Consider the following 21,340-nt stretch of genomic DNA (forward strand, 5'->3'; position numbering starts at 1 on the left):
TGTGGCCACAGTGGCATGCGCAGCAGCTTGGGTTAGCCACCTGAGTGCGTATCTAGAATCTCATTCAGAGAGCTAGCCTGAGCCACCACCTGCACAGCCACAGCCTCACTGCTATTTTTAGCATGCTCACTAGCTGAAGCAGAGCCTACAAGCTGGGAATTACACCTCCCAGCTGCTGTATAGACATACCCAGGGTGGCTTCCAAAGATAGTTTCTAATGAAGAGGAACCAGAATTTCAGATTAGGACAACTCTAGTCCAAACAAACATACTTCCTGGAACCCACTCAGTGAGGAACAAGTGAACTCCAGTTCCCTCACCTAGCCCCAAATATCCAGTCATGACCACCCAGCAGCACCCCTTTCCCCATTCATGGTCATCCAATGCCCCCTACAAATTCCCTCACTTCATACACCACCACCTGTACCTTGCTTTCTCTACTCCCGTTCTGGTAAAGGGGCCATCTGGACACCTTCTAATGCATCAAAGGAAAGGAGGGAGAACAGGCTGCTAGGCTTTCTCTAGCCCTGAAAACAAATAAGGTAAAGGGGAGTCTGCGCTGCTAAGAAGAAGGCTGTGCAGGGAGACAGAGTACACAGCAGCATGAAAATTGCTCCAAACTCAGTGGAAACTCAGCCCAGTTTCCATGAGTTGCTTTCATAATGAAACTCCAGAAAAGACATTTTCCCCTTCTTTCTGTTGAAAGAGCTCTCACAGACATTATAACCTCTGGAGACCCAGCCTGCAGCCTGGTAGGTAACCTATGGTAAAGGAGGCTGTACTTAAAATATTGTACTGTAATATGTGGGAAAAATTAGTAAGAGATATAAAATGTTGTGATCATTGGAAATCCCTAGGAAAAAAGCTAAGTTAAAACAGTTATGGTTCAGATTTGTTTAATTTATAATGGTTATTATGTTTTAGATAGAAAACAACAGATGTTTGAAAGTAATGCTATTTAAAGTTTAAGTTCTACAACTACCTTAAATCTCTTCCTGCACCTTGGTCCATCCTCTCTAACATTCAAATGCAAACTCACCCCAAACACTCAGAGAAAACTCTACAAATTGGCTTGCAAAACTCCAGACTCACTTATTACTAATAGGTGGAAGGTTTGATTATTCTCCCTTCTCCTGACACAGATCAGATACCACAGCATTCACAGACTACATTCCATGCACCACACCACTTCTGTTCATTACACCACTGTGGGTTGTCCACTCTAATGTAATCCATTCACCCCACAATCCATATTGTGAAGAGGCCCCACTGTGTACACACTGGCTTGAGTTCAGTCTATAAAATGCCCATTCTACACAAAGATCCTGATATTCAGTGATACACACCCAAAACTTAAATTACACTCAGTGGGAGCTGTGGTTCACTCCATCCGAAAAATACTCTGCAATGCTCACCAACCTCTGAAAAATCAAGCCACCCTGGGGTGAAAATCTCCAAACACCAGTCGCACCATTGCATTATTGGATTGAGATCTGCAAGCACTACAGGCCAGAAGGGTTGGTGCAGGTTATATAATTATACAAAGGAAGCACATATGGGCTAAAAGGCAGGAATTCCTACCATTAAGTGAGGAATGCATCGTGGGAAGAGGGCAGAGTTCTATCAGAGTGAGGAGTTTCTTTGGTATTGAACATTTAAGTTTTACTTTTATCATAATTGCATTTTATTTGCATAATCTATAAAAGAAATATATTTGCAACCTTAATTATTTCAAACTGAAGCCTTTTTGGGAAAAGGGAAAAATGGGAAAGATGTAAAGATTATAGTGGCCCTGCTGCCTCAGCAATGCACAGTGATGTACATTTTTAAACTAACAAACTCTCTTACATGCAATTGAGGGTTACTCTCTGTCTTAAAACACTGTACATTTCAGATAGTCACAGTGGGTGAAATTCACTCATGAGGAGAGGACAGCATAAGGCATAGGCTGGGAAGTAAGCAGTACATTAAGCCTTGTGCTGGCTCTCTACATTGGTGTGAATTTCACCTTTCATATTTCCAATTATTATATCTATATAATTGTCCTTCACAGTCAATACTAGAAGACTTTCCAATACAGATATGTTCAAGTTCACAACTCATTTCCAACCTCTTTTCAAGTACTTAGAAATGTATAACACACCGTCTTCTGTGCTGTCTTGTTCAGACTTACACCATCCACCTGGCTAGATAGAGCTAAACAGAACGCAACATGATTTAAAGAATCATTTTATATTTCCTCTTTTGGAATTTTACAGCAAAACATCCTTTTAGAGAAAATGCCGGTCTGTAATTAATTCAGTTTGCAGGTATCTTCTCTGAATGCAAAGTTTAGCTATCCAAAAGCTAAATCAACTAGCAAATGTGGCAGATGGGCAACTATTCAAAATAAATTCATGTATATTGGCACATCTTCAATAATAATCCCTTTGAAAATATGGGAGATGACATTTTGGAACATTCAAAACTCAAGAAGCCAATTGGCAATGCCAAAACTGTCACTTTCATATGCATGATTGTCTTGTAATGGAAAAGAAAAAAATGTTGATTTAAGGACAATTACAGAGAGATGAGCTAAGTGAAGAAATATGGATTGAATTTGATTTCTCCACCTTCAGGATTTTAAAGATGTGTGGTTTCCTACAGCATAAACTGGCCCTTTCATTGACTGGCACAACCTTTGATCTGCAGTATTTTAGCTGAACAGCAAAGATTATAATTTCTTGTTCAATTATGAAACATAAAGAATGTTCCTGTTCTGCATGTATTTGCTAAATAACCTAACCAATACTATTGGAGTTCCATTTCCATGTCTGAAAGATACAGAAAAGAATTATTAATCCTGCTGATACATAATGCTACTCATTACATTTCACTTCCTAATTTCTGAAACAGCTAACCTGCAATATAACTTGACTAAACAAATAATGGAGAGCACTACAAATACTATAAAACAACCTGGAGTCCGGTGGCACCTTAAAGACTAACAGATTTATTTGGGCATAAGCTTTCGTGGGTAAAAACCCACTTCTTCAGATGCATGGAGTGAAAACAAAACAGTCTTCAAAAACAGATGTCAAAGAGAAACTGCAGAGCTACAATTCATTTGCAAACTTAACACCATCAATTTGGGCTTGAAGAGGGACTGGGAGTGGCTGGCTCACTACAAAAACAATGTTCTCTCCCTTGGTATTGACATCTTCGCATCAATTATTGGGAGTGGACCACATCCACCCTGACTGAATTGGCCTTGTTATCACTGGTTCTCCACTTGTAAGGTAACTCTGTCCTCTTCATGTACCTGTAAATCTATGCCTGTATCTGTAATTTTCACTCCATGCATCTGAAGAAGTGGGTTTTTACCCATGAAAGTTTATGCCTAAATAAATCTGTTGGTCTTTAAGGTGCCACTGGACTCCTCGTTGTTTTTGTGGATACAGACTAACACGACTACCTCTCTGCTATAAAACAACCTCTGATTCTATAATAATTAACCGGCTAGTAGGCTTGGGTTTAAAATGTTTGTATTTATTTTAACGCATATGGCACAAGTGACAGAGTTCAAGTACTTGACAGAAAAAGTACTAAATGAAGTACATTTGTTCGGCAGATAATTTTATTTAGCATCGTTAAGCAGGGCATAATTAAGTTACTGGGTCATACAAAATGATTGAGGCTTACATAAGTAACAGCTGGTTACCCCAATGGCTGTACAGCTGCAGGGCAGCCTTTGGCAAGAAAATCTGTGCAAACACAAATAATGTACTATGCTAATGGACACAATGTAACGAGCAAGGAAACAGCTAAAATGGAAAGACAAAAAGAAAATCAAACAAGTCCCTTTAGACCTCAGCATGCATTTCAATTGCAATTAGTACATGAAAATCTTACAGAGCACTACCCTTATTTGGAAATGTTAGTAGAGTTGATTTCTTATATCAGCTGACATAAGAGCGCTCCTCAGCTGCTGTAAATTGATACAGTTTATTGACTTCAATTAAATTAGAAAGCTGCACCAATTGAGGTCCAGTGATTACAGGGTAATTAGAATATTTTTCACAACTGTCCTCTCCCACCTTTTAGAAGAAAAATAAGCAAGCTGCAATTTAAATGGTCATAATTAGACAAAACTATGTGCATGATAGATTTATGCCAGAAAATCAAAAAAGAATCCTACAAAAAAGTGGAAATGTGGACAAATGGCTAAGGATGAGTACAACAGAATAGCACAAAGCATGTAGGGACAAAATCATAAAGGTTAAGGTTCAAAATGCATTATACCTAGTAAGGGACATAAAAGGCAATATAAAGTTCTTTAAATACATTAGGAGAAAAACAAAGATGAAGGAAAGTGCAGGTCCTCTATTTAGCAGGGAAGATGAGCTAATGACTGATGACATCAAGAAGGCTGAGGTGTTTAATGCCTAGTTTGCTTCAGTCTTCATGAAAAAAGACAATAGTGACCAGATTCTCAGCATAATTAATACTGAAAACAAGGGGGATGGAATGCAAGCCAAAAGAGGGAAAGAACAGTTAGAGAATATGCAGATAAGGTAGATGTATTCAGGTTGGCAGGGCTTGATGAAAGTATTTTCATGTTATAGCAGTCTCAGATGATGACCTAACACAAGTTCATTTTAAGAACACTTTCACAGCAGTTTTGACAAAACGCAAAGAAGGTACCAATGTAAGATTTCTAAAAAAAGCTACAGCACTCGACTCAAGGTTTAAGAATCTGAAGTGTCTTCTAAAATCTAAGAGGGATGAGGTGTGGAGCATGTTTTCAGAAGTCTTAAAAGAGCAACACTCCAATGTGGAAACTGCAAAACCCGAACCACCAAAAAAGAAAATCAACCTTCTGCTGGTGGCATCTGGCTCAGATGATGAAAACAAACATGCGCTGGTCCGCTCTGCTTTGGATTGTTATCGAGCAGAACCCGTCATCAGCATGGACGCATGTCCTCTGGAATGGTGGTTGAAGCATGAAGGGACATATGAATCTTTAACATATCTGGCACATAAATATTTTGCAACGCTGGCTACAACAGTGCCTTGTGAACACCTGTTCTCACTTTCAGGTGACATAAACAAGAAGCGGACAGCATTATCTCCTGCAAATTGTAACCAAACTTTTTGTCTGAGAGATTGGCTGAAGTAGGACTCTGCTTTACATGCTAAAGTTTTACATTGTTTTCTTTTTAAATGCAGTTATTTTGTGTACATAATTCTATATTTGTAAGTACATATTTCATGATAAAACAGTGGTGGGCAACCTGTGGCCCGCAGGCTGCCCGTGGCCTGTCAGGGTAATCCACTGGCGGACTGTGAGACAGTTTGTTTACATTGACCATCCACAGGCATGACCACCCGCAGCTCCCAGTGGCCACAGTTTGCCGTTCCTGGCCAGTGGGAGCTGCAGAACGGCGAACTGCGGCCACTGGGAGGTGCGGGTGGTCATGCCTGTGGACGGTCAATGTAAACAAACTGTCTCGCAGTCCGCCAGTGGATTACCCTGACAGACCGTAGGTTGCCCAACACTGTGATTAAGAGATTGCACTACAGTACTTGTATTAGGTGAATTGAAAAATACTATCTCTTTTGGTTTTTGCAGTACCAATATTTGTAATAAAAAATAAATATCAAGTGAGCACTGTACACTTCGTATTCTGTGTTGTAACTGAAATCAATATATTTGAAAATGTAGAAAATATCCAAAATTATTTAAATAAATGGTATTTTATTCTTGTTTAACAGTGCGATTAATCACAATTATTTTTTTCATCATGCAATTAATCGTGATTTTTTTAAATTGATTGAAGCCCTATTATAAATAATAATCATTAATCTTAGATAAAGCATTTTCTCTGGTGCTATGATTCCTATGCTGGATTCAAACCCAGCACACAACAGATTGCTCATTTTCAAAGTTGTGCCAATGCTTTAAACCTGACAGACAAGCCTCTTGATTATGATTTTTCAGAATATTCGGCGTGCCTCTACAAATCTGTTGTAATGATCGAATAAGAAGACACTCCACCTTTCAAGGAAACACTGGTTCAGATGTGCTAGCAGGCTAATGGTTAAATTTCTCCTCTCATCCTCCCCACACACTCATTTTTAGAAATAATTAACATTTCTTCTCCCTATTTATCTGTTTGCAAACTTTAATTAACACTTCTAATTATACTACTGAATGTATAGGGAACTGTTGCATGCTACCAGTTATATAATATCCCAATTACTATTTACTAAATAATTATTTTCTATCATTATAGACTATTAACAGTCATCTCTAGAATTATTAGTTACAATTCCAAAGCAGCTAAATGAGGAACACAAGAGCAACCTTTTCTTTCAAACTAATGAGAAAATCTAGCTGCTTTCCCATTAGTGAATTTCACTCAAGGAACTGGAATGCAGAGGCTCAAGACTGCAAACTGGTGGCTAGACAATGGAGCCAATCTAACCAATTAGCCAGTTCCTCCAACCCATCACAGGACTCACCCAAACACATTTTTCTTAGCTGACAGGCCACAATTTGTAAGTGCAATACTGAGAATGTTAAAAACAATGCCTACAATACATGACAGAAACAGAATCTCATATGATGGATTTGCCTGTTACTGTAGCCCAGGCTTAAATTTGGACTTTCAGGGTTCATAGGCCTTGGCTTGACTTCATGAGGAATAAAGGAGCCTTTCCCTGCCAGTAGAGGTCAATGTAAGCTTGTTTCAGCTGGAAAATGTTGTGCATGTATCAAGGAGGAAGGATAGTGCAGTGATTAGATTGCTAGTCCAATACCTGGGTACAGTTATGTGTGTGATCTTAAGCAAGTCTCCTAACACCCAATGGAAGTTAGGTGCCTAGTGGGATTTTCAAAAGCACCTAGATGCCTATCTGAATTTTTTTGGTGCCTAAATACCTTTAAAAACCTGTCCCTTAGTCTTTCTGTGGCTCAGTTTGCCATCTGTAAAATGGGGGTAGTATTACTTCCCTGCATCTCGCAGAGGTGTAGGGATAAATTAAAAGATTCTGTGGTGATCAGATATGAAGGTAATGGGGCCACAGAAGTACCGAAAACAGATGATAGCTTACACTGAGTTCTCTCCTACAGAATCTCACCAAACTCCTGCCTGACTTTGGTTGGAATTTTACATTTCCACTTCTCATTCTTATTAAACCTGAAAGATTTTTTAAATTAATGGCTAATAAATGTGGGTCTGTACAGCAGACAACCCCAACATTAGTCTTCTGAGGGGAAGATGGGTTTTGTTTCATGCTCTGCAATCGGCACAAACAGCAAAAAGGAAATTTTCATGGCACAATCAGATATAAATTGTTATTTTATTATTCTTCAACTTTATCACAGTATAATCTGGCTTGAAGTAGTAACAGTCCACGGTGGAATTTAGCACACTATTGTTAGCAAACAGTGGTGGTTTAAGTAAATTGTGCATAGTGACAAACTGTACTACTGCGAGGCAATATTTCAGAGAGAAGTACCATGAGAACTTGAGACAAAATATATCTGTGGTGTAACACAGATAATAAACATACTGTGTTCAGTTTATTGAGTTTCACTGAGAGGCATAATGATATATGGTTGGCCCCTAAAGCAAAAATCAAAAGTTTGACCCCCTTCATCCAGCAGCTTCCCCCAGCCACCCTTTCTCCTCACTTGGACAACATGTTCACCTGACTCATGCCATTTTCTCTTGACTCCTTCTATATTAAACTTCCTTCCTACATTAAATCCTCTGGTGTCTACACCATTTCCCTTGTCTTGCTCCCCATTCTCTCCTTATTTCCTTATCTTGCTGTCTGTTTCCCCAAGTCTTTTAGAGTATTTTATATTTGTAATTTGATATTCTAGGCATGAGATTGGGCACCTAAGTTATATGGAATGGTATTGTCTTTCCCTGATTGGATTACTTAATTTATATAAACAGGAGCATTGAGTGACAAAATCATTAGTGCGTTGAGTCTTAGGGGCAGAGTGAAGAGCACTTTAGTTTGAGAGAAGCAGCAGGAGATAAATAGGCATAAGAAAATTTAGAACATCTAAAATTGTTTCCTGTCCTTTTTTGCACAAGAGCATATCTGATTACATGTGAACCCCAGATTTAAAAATAGCTGAGATCTTTCCTCTCTGAGGGAGAATGAGAGCAAAATCTAAAACAGATTAAATGTCTGTCTAGCAGACTTTACATTCAGTTTTCTCCTGTCACTTTCTCACCAATTAATTACTATTACCATCCCATCCCCCAATCTTCCTCCTTAGTTGGTGCCAATGTTTGCCAGCTTCCCATTTCTCACTGGCAACAGCAGTGGGACTGATTGTCCTCCCCTTCGACATTGTGGTGATGGGTGACCATCTGGTGTAACTTGATATACTTCTCCCTGTACCATGGTAGATGCAGGCGATGATCCATTTCTGACCATAGTGTCCTGAGGCTGGACCTCATGCAAAGTGTCTCTAGGTAAGGGACCTTTCTGCTGCTCATATTTTCATTCTCTTTGCCCACATTTTTCTCTCTCCTACTTACTAATGTTCATGTTGACAATGCATTGATTTTGTTTGAGAACACCAGTGATTTTAAAATAGCCTTCTTGTCTCATCCCTTTCTCTTATGCCCTGACTCACAAATATGCAAAGCCAATGTGTACAGGAGCAGGCGTGGTAGGATGCTGAGTTGAAAACCCATATTTACATGACTAAATGCTCCATCACAAAAGTACTTAAATGAAAAACAAAATGTTTGGGAAAAATGTTATTTTAAAAAAAAACTATAAAGAGTATAAAGTTTGTGTTTGGAATGAATCAAAAGTCAGATTAAGTGAATACAACCAGAAATACATTTTTCTACTATTCACTCAGCTTTAAGTCTCTTAGCAAATAACATTTTGTCACATAAGATTGGAAATCCCATCTTCTCTCTAAATCTACATTCCCTTTGTCTCTTGTGTTTGACTTACACTGAACCAACAGAGGAAAGTGACAGTTAATGCTAAATTGCTCCTCCCTGTGCTTAGGGATTGCAGGGGACTCTCAACACCAAGTGGTTTTCCTCAACATTAGTGCTTCTTTGCCTTGGCCCAGCAAGACCAGAGAACACATTTCACAATTTTAAAATCTATATTTGCTAGGTAAGTATTGATTGCAATGATTTGCTGTGTCTTTCCTTTCACTGTAAACACTGCAACTCGATACAAATGCAAAAATGAATTAGCATGAGCCCAAACCCCAATTTATGTGTTTGTTGCTGACAGGCCACCCAGTTTATAAGTGCAATATTGAAAACCTTACCCACAGTTACTACAGGATATGAGAGAAATGGACTAGCATTTAAATTTGTTGGTTTAAACGATGGGTGTTCAGTTCCACCCAAGTTTCATAGGACTGGACTGTAGTTAGTCTCTGTATGGGTGCACTGAGGAGGAATTAGGAACATTCTTTCTGTATTGCATCTCCTATACAGCTACAACTGCAGCCCTTGTGCATTAGGTTTGGGAGACACAATATGCTATCATCAGGTATCGTACTTTTTCCCCTTCTTGTACCTCAGCTTACCTTTCTGCTATGGTACAGGCCAGAGTTTAGTCTTTTCAGGACTTTGATATCTATCTGTCTATATTATACAGAATTAAATTTCTGTTAGAAGGAGAGTGACCCAAACTCTCTAAAGGAAACTATTTACTAAATCACTCACTCACTGTCTTTCTCTCATAGAATCATAGACTTTAAGGTCAGAAGGGACCATTATGATCATCTAGTCTGACCTCCTGCACAATGCAAGCTACAGAATCTCACCCGCCCACTCCTGTATCAAACCTGTGTCTGAGCCATTGAAGTCCTCAAATCATGGTTTAAAGACTTCAAGGTGCAGAGAATCTTCCAGCAAGTGACCTGTGCCCCATGCTGCAGAGGAAGGCGAAAACCTCCCAGGGCCTCTGCCAATCAGCCCCGGCAGAAAATTCCTTTCCGACCCCAAATATGGCAATCAGCTAAACCGTGAGCATGTGGGCCAGACTCACCAGCCAGATACCCAGGAAAGAATTCTCTGTAGTAACTCAGATTCCAGCCCATCTAACATCCCATCACAAGTCATTGGGCATATTTACCACTAATAGTCAAAGACCAATCTCATTATACCATCCCCTCCATAAGCTTATTAAACTTAGTCTTGAAGCCAGATATGTCTTTTGCCCCCACTACTCCCCTTGGAAGGCTGTTCCAGAACTTCACTCCTCTGATGGTTAGAAACCTTTGTCTAATTTCAAGTCTAAACTTCCTGATGGCCAGTTTATATCCATTTGTTCTTGTGTCCACATTGGTACTGAGCTTAAATAATTTCTCTCCCTCCCTGGTATTTATTCCTCTGATATATTTGTAGAGACCAATCATATCTCCCCTGAGCCTTCTTTTGGTTAGGCTAAACAAGCCAAACTCTTTAAGTCTCCTTTCATATGACAAGTTTTCCATTCCTCGGATATTCCTAGTAGCCCTTCCCTGCACCTGTTCCAGTTTGAATTCATCCTTCTTAAACATGGGAGACATGAACTGCACACAGTATTCCAGATGAGGTCTCACCAGTGCTTTGTATAATGGTACTAACATCTCCTTATCTCTACTGGAAATACCTTGCCTGATGCATCCCAAGACCTCATTAGCTTTTTTCACGGCCATATCACATTGGCGGCTCATAGCCATCCTGTGATAAACCAATACTCCAAGGTCCTTCTCCTCCTCTGTTACTTTCAACTGATGTGTCCCCAGCTTCTAACAATAATTCTTGTTATTAATCCCTAAATGCATGACCTTGCACTTTTCACTATTGAATTTCATCCTATTACTATTACTCCAGTTTACGAGATCATCCAGATCTTCCTGTATGATATCCCGGTCCTTCTCTGTATTGGCAATACCTCCCAGCTTTGTGTCATCCACAAACTTTATTAGCACATTCCCACTTTTTGTGCCAAAGTCAGTAATAAAAAGATTAAATAAGATTGGTCCCAAAACCGATCCCTGAGGAACTCCACTAGTAACCTCCCTCCAGCCTGACAGTTCATCTTTCAGTACGACTCGTTGTAGTCTCCCCTTTAACTAGTTCCTTATCCACCTTTCAATTTTCATACTGATCCCCATCTTTACCAATTTAGTTAATAATTCCCCACATGGAACCATATTGAATGCCTTACTGAAATTGAGGTTAATTAGATCTCTCTTTGAATACATAAGAGTTTACTTGTATCTTGAAACAACTGTGAATATCGTCAATAACAACTCTTTGAAAGGCAACGCTTTGGGGGAGGGGTCCTCCCAATTTATAGTACTTGTTATTATCACAAATTCAAATATAAAATATAATTATGCATGTGCATACCTTCTCAGGGCTCTTCTCTGGGAGGATTTACTATTCTCAGTCTCTGAGGAATGAACAAGCTGCTTAAAGTCTGGGAAACAAATGGTAGTCCCACCACTCCTTCAAACTCCCTCTGAGTCTCTGCAGTGACAGTCTGAAGCAATTCTAGTTGTCTTCTTCTCTCATGGGGTGAGGGAGCCTGCAGCTCCCTCAGCAAACTGGCAAAGTCCCTGGAACACAATCCTTCTGATCCTTGCTGCACTGCTCCACTGCTGAGTGTTCCAGTCTGGCTCCTCCCATTTATAAGCTCCTCTCTCTTCCCTTGAGTGCCCATTCATTCCACTCTCAGAGAGTGACTCTGGATGTGTCCCGTCACTCTGCTTGTCCACAATGGAAATCAACTAAGCAGCTTTAAACAGCTAATAAGCTACTTTATCCAATTTCTGGATGATTCTAGCTCATCCAGTGGAGTCATCCCCACCTGGCTCCCGCAAGTCTGCAGGCAAAACAAAGAACCAAGAACTATGTATCCTCCCTGTGATGTCCTGTCCCTTTAAGTGTTTAAGCACTCCTCCCCCCCAGTGCAAAGCCTCTTTTTTATGTTAATTTCAGTTCTGCTGCCTGAACAATACAGCTAACCATCACAGCAGAGAGTGGTGTTTCTATCAGTTCCCTCTGTGTCTGTGTCTATCTCCTTCTCTGCTGGGTCCAAATATAACACTGTTTTGTCCCTTATTTACACCACTGAAAACTGCAATGCAAACATGTGGATTGCATTTGTATTCGCCTGAGCAAGAGAGCATGTATCACTGAATGCTGTTACCAAAAGGGGTGGCATGGGGAGATGCTGGATCCATGGACCACCTCCCCATCTCCACTGTGGCAGCACAGATTACCAACTGCCGAGAGAAGCAGTCTTTGCACCCATTAAACCAAATGTACTACCTTTGCATACAGGGCTACTATGAGAGGCTTTCTACTAAGAGGCCATCCATAGCTCCTATGGTATTGCAACTCCACACCACCCTCAACTTGCCAAAGGACAGGGAGGTGCTGGCTGCCATTTTCCGCAGCTCCCATTGTCCAAGAACAACGAACTGTGGCCACTGGGAGCTGCGGGTGGCTGTGCCTGTGGATGGTCAATGTAAACAAATTGTCTTGCGGCCTGCCAGCAGATTACCCTGACAGGCCGCATGTGGCCCACGGGCCAGAGGTTACCCACCACTGTTCTATATTGAGGGAGGAAGCCCTTCTATCTAGATTCTTATACTGGTACCCATTACTGAAGTATCTAAGTGCCTGGAGATTCCTCAGTTTCCAATTTCTTACTGGAGACAATGTGGATTTTAAATGGAACTCATAGCTTGCCTTTTAGATTTAGGCCCCTCTACAGAAATATAATTCAGGCCCTGGACTAATTGCAAGGCTGCTAATAGTTTTTCAATGTTTACAGGGCCCCATGAAAGTCATGGTTCTATCTAAATCCACTCTTTTTTCCACCGCCATTCAAAATAATAAATTATCATAAAAAATACAACCTAAAACAAAGAAAAGAGCAGCACCCTCTCCAAAAAAACAACCAATCCCCCCCAACCCTTATTATCGCAATAGCATAAAATCACCTATGAACTTTCTGAAATTCTTGCGTCACAGTCTCCCAAAATAACAGATATCTTTGCCATCACTGATTACCTGATGGTAGAAAAATACAAGTAAAATAGATTTTTATTTACACTAGTTAACCAAATGGTGAAATCAATTTAAAATGAGCAAGAACAGGCAGCCTTTTTTTTAGCTATGTATCTTCAAACCATTAAAGGGTTAGTTTATATTTTAGTAGAACTCTTTAAAGTCTAATCAAGTATTGCAATATATTTTAATTTCACACTTGTCTCCTTCTTGCTTCTCAGCCAAAATTTTTAATGTTAAAATACTTCTGAAGATTTTTTCCCTAAGAAAATCATTCTGCAAAGTCTTGCTGCAGATTCTTTTGTAGTAGTAGTAGTAAAGTAATTTAACTTAATGAAAAGGAACAGTAACAAACTCATTTGAAAAAAAACAAAACCCTCTCTTTATCATGACAAAGTAACATAGCAGACCACAGTCCTACAAGGAAATTATGTCAGTGGAGCAAGAAAAGGAAAATATAATGTTTAACAGGAAATGTGTTCTATTTCTTCTGAGAAAAATGACTGTAAATCATACTAACATTGCCTTCAAATGTAAAACCTACAGAACCCAAAGTTTATGACTAACATAAGTGAACAGAATTGGTTTGACATTAGAAGTGTTTAGGGAAAGATAGTGTGGTACCGTAATTCTGAGGCCTGGTCTACACTAGAAAATTAAGTCATAGAATCATAGAATCTCAGGGTTGGAAGGGACCTCAGGAGGTCATCTAGTCCAACCCCCTGCTCAAAGCAGGACCAAACCCAACTAAATCATCCCAGCCAGGGCTTTGTCAAGCCTGACCTTAAAAACCTCTAAGGAAGGAGATTCCACCACCTCCCTAGGTCACGCATTCCAGTTCTTCACCACCCTACTAGTGAAAAAGGTTTTCCTAATGTTCAACCTAAACCTCTCCCTCTGCAACGTGAGACCATTACTCCTTGTTCTGTCATCTTCTACCACTGAGAACATTCTAGATCCATCCTCTTTGGAACCCCCTCTCAGGTAGTTGAAAGCAGCTATCAAATCCCCCCTCATTCTTCTCTTCTGCAGACTAAACAATCCCAGTTCCCTCAGCCTCTCCTCATAAGTCATGTGCTCCAGCCCCCTAATCATTTTTGTTGCCCTCCGCTGGACTCTCTCCAATTTATCCACATCCTTCTTGTAGTGTGGGGCCCAAAACTGGACACAGTACTCCAAATGAGGCCTCACCAGTGCTGAATAGAGGGGAATGATCACATCCCTTGATCTGCTGGAAATGCCCCTACTTATACAACCCAAAATGCCATTAGCCTTCTTGGCAACAAGGGCACACTGTTGACTTAAAAGTCAGTTTAACTATGTTGCTCAGGGGTGTGAGTGGCTTAGTTAAACTGACCTAACCCCCTGTATGGACAGCTTTGGGTCAACAGAAGAATTCTTACATCAACCTATCGCCTCTCAGGCAGGTGGATTACCTATGCCAACAGAAGAACCCCTTCCATCAGCAAAGGTAGTGTCTACACTGAAGTGCTGCAGCAGTGAGATTTCACTTGCTGAAATATTCACTATTTAAACATCACTGAAATGCTTTATATGTGCGGTTACAGCACATTTTATTTTCTATTTTTTCCTTGTGCAACAAAGAACTGCCATGTATTTACTCATGCATCACAGAGAAATCTCCTGCTGCTGTCCTGACAAAAGTTAATAATTGTGTTGAAATTTTCCGTATGCTGCAAATACAGAGACAAGAGTCAATGCAAAATCCACATTTGTGACACTGGTAAATGTGAAAATATTCTAGGGCTGGTCAAAAATGGCATTCCACAATATAACATGTACTTTTTGAGTCCTGATTTGTGCTTGGAGGAGGTAGTTTCTGACCAGAGACGTAGTGTCATTTTTGTGACCCTTGTGTCCACATCTAGAGTGAAGATTCAATCTACTGTGTGTTCTGCTGTATGGCTGGGAACAGAAAACATGTGAAAAAATCTCACGGGGGTTTGGATGGAAATGGCGGGGCAGGGGTGTCCTGTGTATTGTCATTGTCAACATGGCTATTAAAGTCGCCCAGAGATGAGTTTGGGGGATTCTCTGACCATTGCAGACAGTACCCTTGTTGGCTTTTCTAGAAAACACTTTCTGTGATAGCCTGTAGACCACTTCTCCAATGTTGGCCTTTTCAATTATTCATAAATTAAATAAACCGACTTGCAGGATATTGTTTTTTGTGGGGTCTTTTCTGATATGAGCTGGGTTGGTGTTGGTATTAGTCAATTACAGGATGGAAATACAAAACAATAATAATGTAGAAAAGACAGAGTGTTTATTAAATATTTCTGTTCTGGATCTGGGAAAAAACAAATTACAGTCTCATCTTATGATAACACACTTTCAATTCCAGTAGTATTGCTGGAGGCTGTTAAACAGAAGTTACATTTTAAATCAGCAGGTCCAGATAACTTGCATCCAAGAATTTTAAAAGTGCTGGCTGAGGGGCTTGCTGGACCATTAATGTTGATTTTCAATAAGTCTTGGAACACTAGGGAAGTAACAAAAGACTGGAAGAAAGCTAATGATGTGCCAACTTTTTTAAAGGGTAAATGAGATGACCTGGGTACTTATGACCTGTCAGAGCTAACATCAATCCAGGAAGAAAGTGGAGCAGCTGCTACAGGACTCAATTAATAAGGAATTAAACAAAGAGTAATGTAATTAATGCAAATCAACCTGGGTGCATGGCAAATAGGCCCCTTCAAAACAACTTGATATATTTTTCAGTGAGGTTACAAGTTTGGTTGACAAAGGTAATAGTGTTGATGTAGTACACTTAGATTTCTGTAAAGTATTTGACTTTTACCACACATGTTATTGAAAAACTAAAACAATATAAAATTAATATTTTTGTTTTCAATGTTGTAGCCATGTTGGTCCTAGGATATGAGAGAGACAAGGTGGGTGAAATCATATCTTTTATCAGACCAACTTCTGTGGGTGGAAGAGAAAGAGATACATCTCTGCTGCTACAATGATCAAAATTCCCAACGACACACCTTTCAAAATCCATGGGTCTTACACATGCCTATCACAACATGTCGTGTAGCTCATCCAGTGCATTAAATGCTATGTGGGTGAAACTGGACAATCACTCTGATCTTGAATGAACTCACAGAGGAAAATGATAAAAGACAAAATCACCCTATCACCTAACAATCGACAAAACAATCACTCCATATCTCACCTCTCAGGCTTCACTTTGAAAGGAAACCTGAAGAATACCTTCAAAAGATGAGCCTGGGAGCTTAAATTCATAACTTTGCTCGACATTAAAAACCATGGACTCAGCAGAGATACTAGTTTTATATCTCCTTGCAACAATCTGTAATCCACTAACCCTCCTTTGTCCTATGACTGCAGAAGTGTTAATGGCCCACTTCAATGTGTATGGTCCTTTACAATGTGTTAACGCTTATGCATGTATTTATAGACTTTAAGGCCAGAAGGGACCATCATGATCATCCAGTCTGACCTCCTGCACGTTGCAGGCCACAGAACCTCACCCGCCCACTCCTGTAACAGACCCATAACCCTGACTGAGTTACTGAAGTCCTCAAATTACGATTTAAAGACATCAAGTTACAGAGCATCCACCATTTACACTACTGTAAACCTGCCAGTGATCGATGCCCCACACTATGTTGGCTGTAACACTCTGATTACCTTTCCCAGACCTGAAGAGCTCCATGTAGCTCGAAAGCTTGTCTCTTTCTCTTCCGCTGGCAGAAGTTTGTCCAATAAAAGACATTATCTCACCCACCTTGGCTTTCTCCTAAAGTAATATGGCACACAGTAAATGGATTAAAAACCGGCAAATTGATAGGTCTCAACATGTAATTGTAAACTGGAATGATTGAGTGGGTGTGTTTCCAGTGGGACCACACAAGGATTGGTTCTTGGCCCTATGCTATTTAACATTTTTATGAAAGAAAAAAACAAAATAATCACTGATAAAATTTGCACTGACAAAAATTGGGGGAGTGGTAAATAGTGAAGGGGACAATCTGGATTGCTTGATAAATTGTGTGCAAACGAACGATATGCACTTTGAATATGGCTAAATGTAAATGTATACATCCTGGAATGAAGAATGTAGGTCATACTTACAGGATGGGGGACTCCATCCTGGGAAGCAGGGACTAAAAAACATTTGGGGGTCATAGCGGATAATCAGGTGACCATGAGCTCCCAGTGGGATGCTGTGGCTAAAGGAGTTAATGCAATCCTGGGATGCAAAAATAGGGGAATCTTGAGTAAGACTAAAGAGGTTAATTTACCTCTATATTTGGCATTGGTGTGGCCACTGCTGAAATATTGTGTCCAGTTCTGGTGTCCACAATTCAAGAAGGCTGGTCAACATGCTATAAAAACACCCTGGCTGCCTGTGCCACAACAACTGGTTTTCTGCATATAAAAGCCAGGGCCGGCATTAGGGGGTAGGAGGTAGGGATTTTCCTCCAGGGCAGATTGGCAGAGGCCCTGGAGGTTTTTTGCCTTCCTCTGCAGCGTGTGGCATGGGTCACTTGCTGGAGGATTCTCTGCACCTTGCGGTCTTTAAACCATGATTTGAGGACTTCAATAACTCTGACATAGGTTAGGGGTTTGTTACAGGAGTGGGTGGGTGAGATTCTATGGCTTGCGTTGTGCAGGAGGTCAGACTAGATGATCATAATGGTCCCTTCTGACCTTAAAGTCTATGAGTCTATGAGTCTATAAATTAGGGAGGATTCAGAGAAGAGCCATGATAATGATTAAAGGAATAGAAAACATGCCTTATAGTGATAGACTATAGTTTAACAAAGAGAAGGTTAATGGGTGATTTGATTACAGTCTATAAATATCTACACGGGGAACAAATATTTAACAATGGGCTCTTCAATCTAGCAGAAAAAGGTATAAAACGATCCAATGGCTGGAAGTTGAATCTAGATTAATTCAGACTGGAAATAAGGCAGACATTTTTAACAGTACAAATAATTAACCACTGGACCAATTTACCAGGGGTCGTTGTGAATTCTCCATCATTCACAATTTTTAAAACAAGATTGGATGTTCTTACAAAAAAAGTGTTCTAGAAATTATTTTGGGGACGTTCTATGGTCTTTGTTACACAGGAGGTCAGCTGAGATGATCACAATGGTCCTTTATGGCCTTGGAGTCTATGAATCTTACATTGGGCTTCTTGTAGTTGATATTTGTTTTAAAGGGGTTGTTTCAGATGCCTGAGTTTGTTCTTATTACTGTTGCTGGGCCAGTTCCTTCTACCGAAGACAAAGACACTGAAGTATATTGGAAGAGAAGTGGCCAGTATATATAAGTTCTTGTGTACTAGTAGCTTGCCAGATACCTAGGTTGCTGCATTATTGCTCTGCTGTATCCTTCCAGATACTGGCCAAGAGTGAGGGAAAGGAGCACTTATGCACAAGTAGAGTGCAAAGTGGAGTGAGGGAAGAGCGAATGAAAGTGGAGGAAAGTGTTGGAACTAATTTTTTGGCTCCAAGTAACAGCATTTGTGTCCTGGATGTTATGCTCATATTGGAGCTGTTTTCCTCTGTCCTTTGATTATGAATCCTCTTTCACTGCTGGTGTATGAGTGTGGCATTTTGAGGGAATTAGTGTTACTATGCTGACACTATACCGGGGATGAATCCAGCCTGCCAGCATTTTCTTAAATCAATATTTTACCGTGCTATTGAACTTTGTTTTCTTGTTTCTCACTGTGCTGCTGGAACTGATTTTTTTTTTTTAAATTTGTTGTTAGGAGTTGCATCAGTAAAATGCAGAAACATCCATGTTGAAATACATCAGGCCAGGGATATTTCATGGTGAGTTAAACTGGCAAAAATCAAACTATTAGGTTAGAAAATCACTCCATGTTATTTTTGTGATCATAATAACAACATATTCTAAGGGTTAGATCCACAGGGATTTAGGTGCCAATCTACCATTTTAGTGCCTAAATCAAAAATGTAGAACCTCAAAATCCCCACTCAGCAGCTGCCTAATCCTGTAGGTGTCTAAAGTCCATTTGGCACCTAAGTTCCCATTGATAAAGCTGCTTAGGTGCCTAAAAATCTGCTAATGGACATGCACACAGCCACCACATTCCTGAAAACCCAGGCATCTATTGTATTCCTAAAACGTAGCATGATTCTCAAACTAGGCATTCCTCCTCTCCTATCTCACCTTCAGGGCCCAATTGGTAGGCATTCTCAGATGCTGTCTAACAAATTGGGCCTCACACAAAACAGGGGGAGGAGTTGCTGCTTCCCATATCACCTTTACCCCCAGTGAGCAGAGCACTTGCCCAGGATGTGAGAAACCCACATTCAATCCCCCTCTCTGCTGATGGGGAAGCATAGACTTAAACTGACATCTCCCACTTGCCTCAGGACTACCTTAACCACTAGACCATTGGGTGTTCTGCAGTAGGGTATTTTCAGTCTCTTCTGTTGAAGCCATTCTATTTTGTAGCCCAAAAGAAACAAGTCCTTTCTACTCTTTCTGCCTCTGTTTCCCTTCCCATCTTTGTCCGTCTTTTCTATTTAGATTGGAAACTCTTTGCAGCTGGGACCATCTCTTACTATATGTTTGCCCAGTGCCTAGCACAACAGGGCTCCAGTTTTGATTGTAGCCTCTAAGTCCCACCGTAATACAAATATGAAATAATTCATAATTATGTGCACACCACACAGTCCCCTGCCTGCCACATGCTTGTAATATTCCCATATTAGCTTTTCAACTAAAGTATAGATGGAAAGTAATTTACAAGTGTTTTGTTGTTTTTTGGGGGGAAACTACCACCTCTTTACTCTGATTTGTTTGGAGGACATTCTCAATTTATTAAAAACAAAATTGAAACATGGCCCATGAGATCAAGTTAAAGGCACTTCAGTTTTAAAAGAAAAATAATCACATGCAAACTACATTGAGTTTTAGTGGAGGTATCATCACTATGATACAATCTACTCAGGCTCAGTTATAATGCTCATAAATTACATTTCAAAACAAGTCCAAGATTGCTCTGTGATCTATGTTATGTTGGTGCAGTATCATTATGTTTCCACTAATGGTCTGAATATAAATTCAGTCCAACCATGTGCTGAGAGCCATGCCATTTCACAGGAGTGCTTGGCAGTTAGCACCTTGCAGGACGAACTCCTACATGTGTTCAGAAGAAAGAGAAGAGGAGGGACAATCTTTTCTTTCTGCAGTCTTTACTTCCAAATTTGCAACTAGGCATATCATTAGTAAACATGGTGCTTTCTCCTCATTTAAAAGGGCAGGAAGAGAAGAAAGGAGTAATATAATATAATATACACCAATCTCCTAGAACTGAAAGGTCATTGAGTCCAGCCCCCTGCCTTCACTAGCAGGTCCAAGTACTGATTTTTTGCCCCAGATCCCTAAGTGGCCCCCTCAAGGATTGAACTCACAACCCTGGGTTTAGCAAGCCAATGCTCAAACCACTGAGTTATCCCTGCCCTAGTTCAGAACAGAACTATACACAGGTAGCCTCATCTAGTAAACTGCTGATGCCTCAACAATTATGTCAAATTAGGGAATCTCACTAACTGTGTGAAATGTAAAAGCCTCTATTAGGATGAAAAGTCAGGCATTATGCACTTAGAAGGTATTAAACATTGTGACTTGCATTATCAGAGGAAAACAACTTGGTAATGAGGAAAAATCAAGACACAAACCTGCAGTATTTCTCTTTAAGAAATACACTGTTGGTATGCAAGTGGAATATCACAGCAGGATTACAGATGCAGATTTACTTAGCTGCATGAATACAAATGTATTTAAAACCTTCAGGGACAACCACTATACATAGAGAAACACCTTTCTTGTTATAACCAGAGACACTTAACAAGGGATTTTTGCAGCACTTTATCTTTCACGCAGAATAAATGACCAGATCTCTCACATACAGAAGAAGTGGAAAAAACAGATGGTGCACAAATTTACAAGATTGCACATCAAAAGACAATCTCAGAAGCTCAAGAACTGTAAGAAAACTGCCTTGGAGGTAGATCCTAGGAATGCCACACTACTATGAAGAGAGAGAGGCCGGAGACATAAGAGAAAAAAATATTACAGTATCCAGACCAATTTATTTTTAACAGCTGATGTTTCTTCTGGGGGAAAAACGCATATAAAATATTTTGTCCTTAAAATGTTTAGGAATGTATCAGCATAGGAAATGTCAAACTGGATCAGACACATGGTCCATCTAATCCCATGTGCTATCTCTGACTATGGCCA

General features: G+C 40.0%; 1 protein-coding gene across 1 annotated transcript in view; it reads right to left on the reverse strand.

Moving 5' to 3' along the window:
- Nucleotides 1-21,340, reverse strand: part of GRM8 (glutamate metabotropic receptor 8) — a 485,373-nt gene that overhangs the window by 17,698 nt on the left and 446,335 nt on the right. The window lies entirely within an intron of this gene.

Source organism: Mauremys reevesii, linkage group 1 (genome assembly GCF_016161935.1).
Source record: "Mauremys reevesii isolate NIE-2019 linkage group 1, ASM1616193v1, whole genome shotgun sequence".
NCBI lineage: Eukaryota > Metazoa > Chordata > Testudines > Geoemydidae > Mauremys > Mauremys reevesii.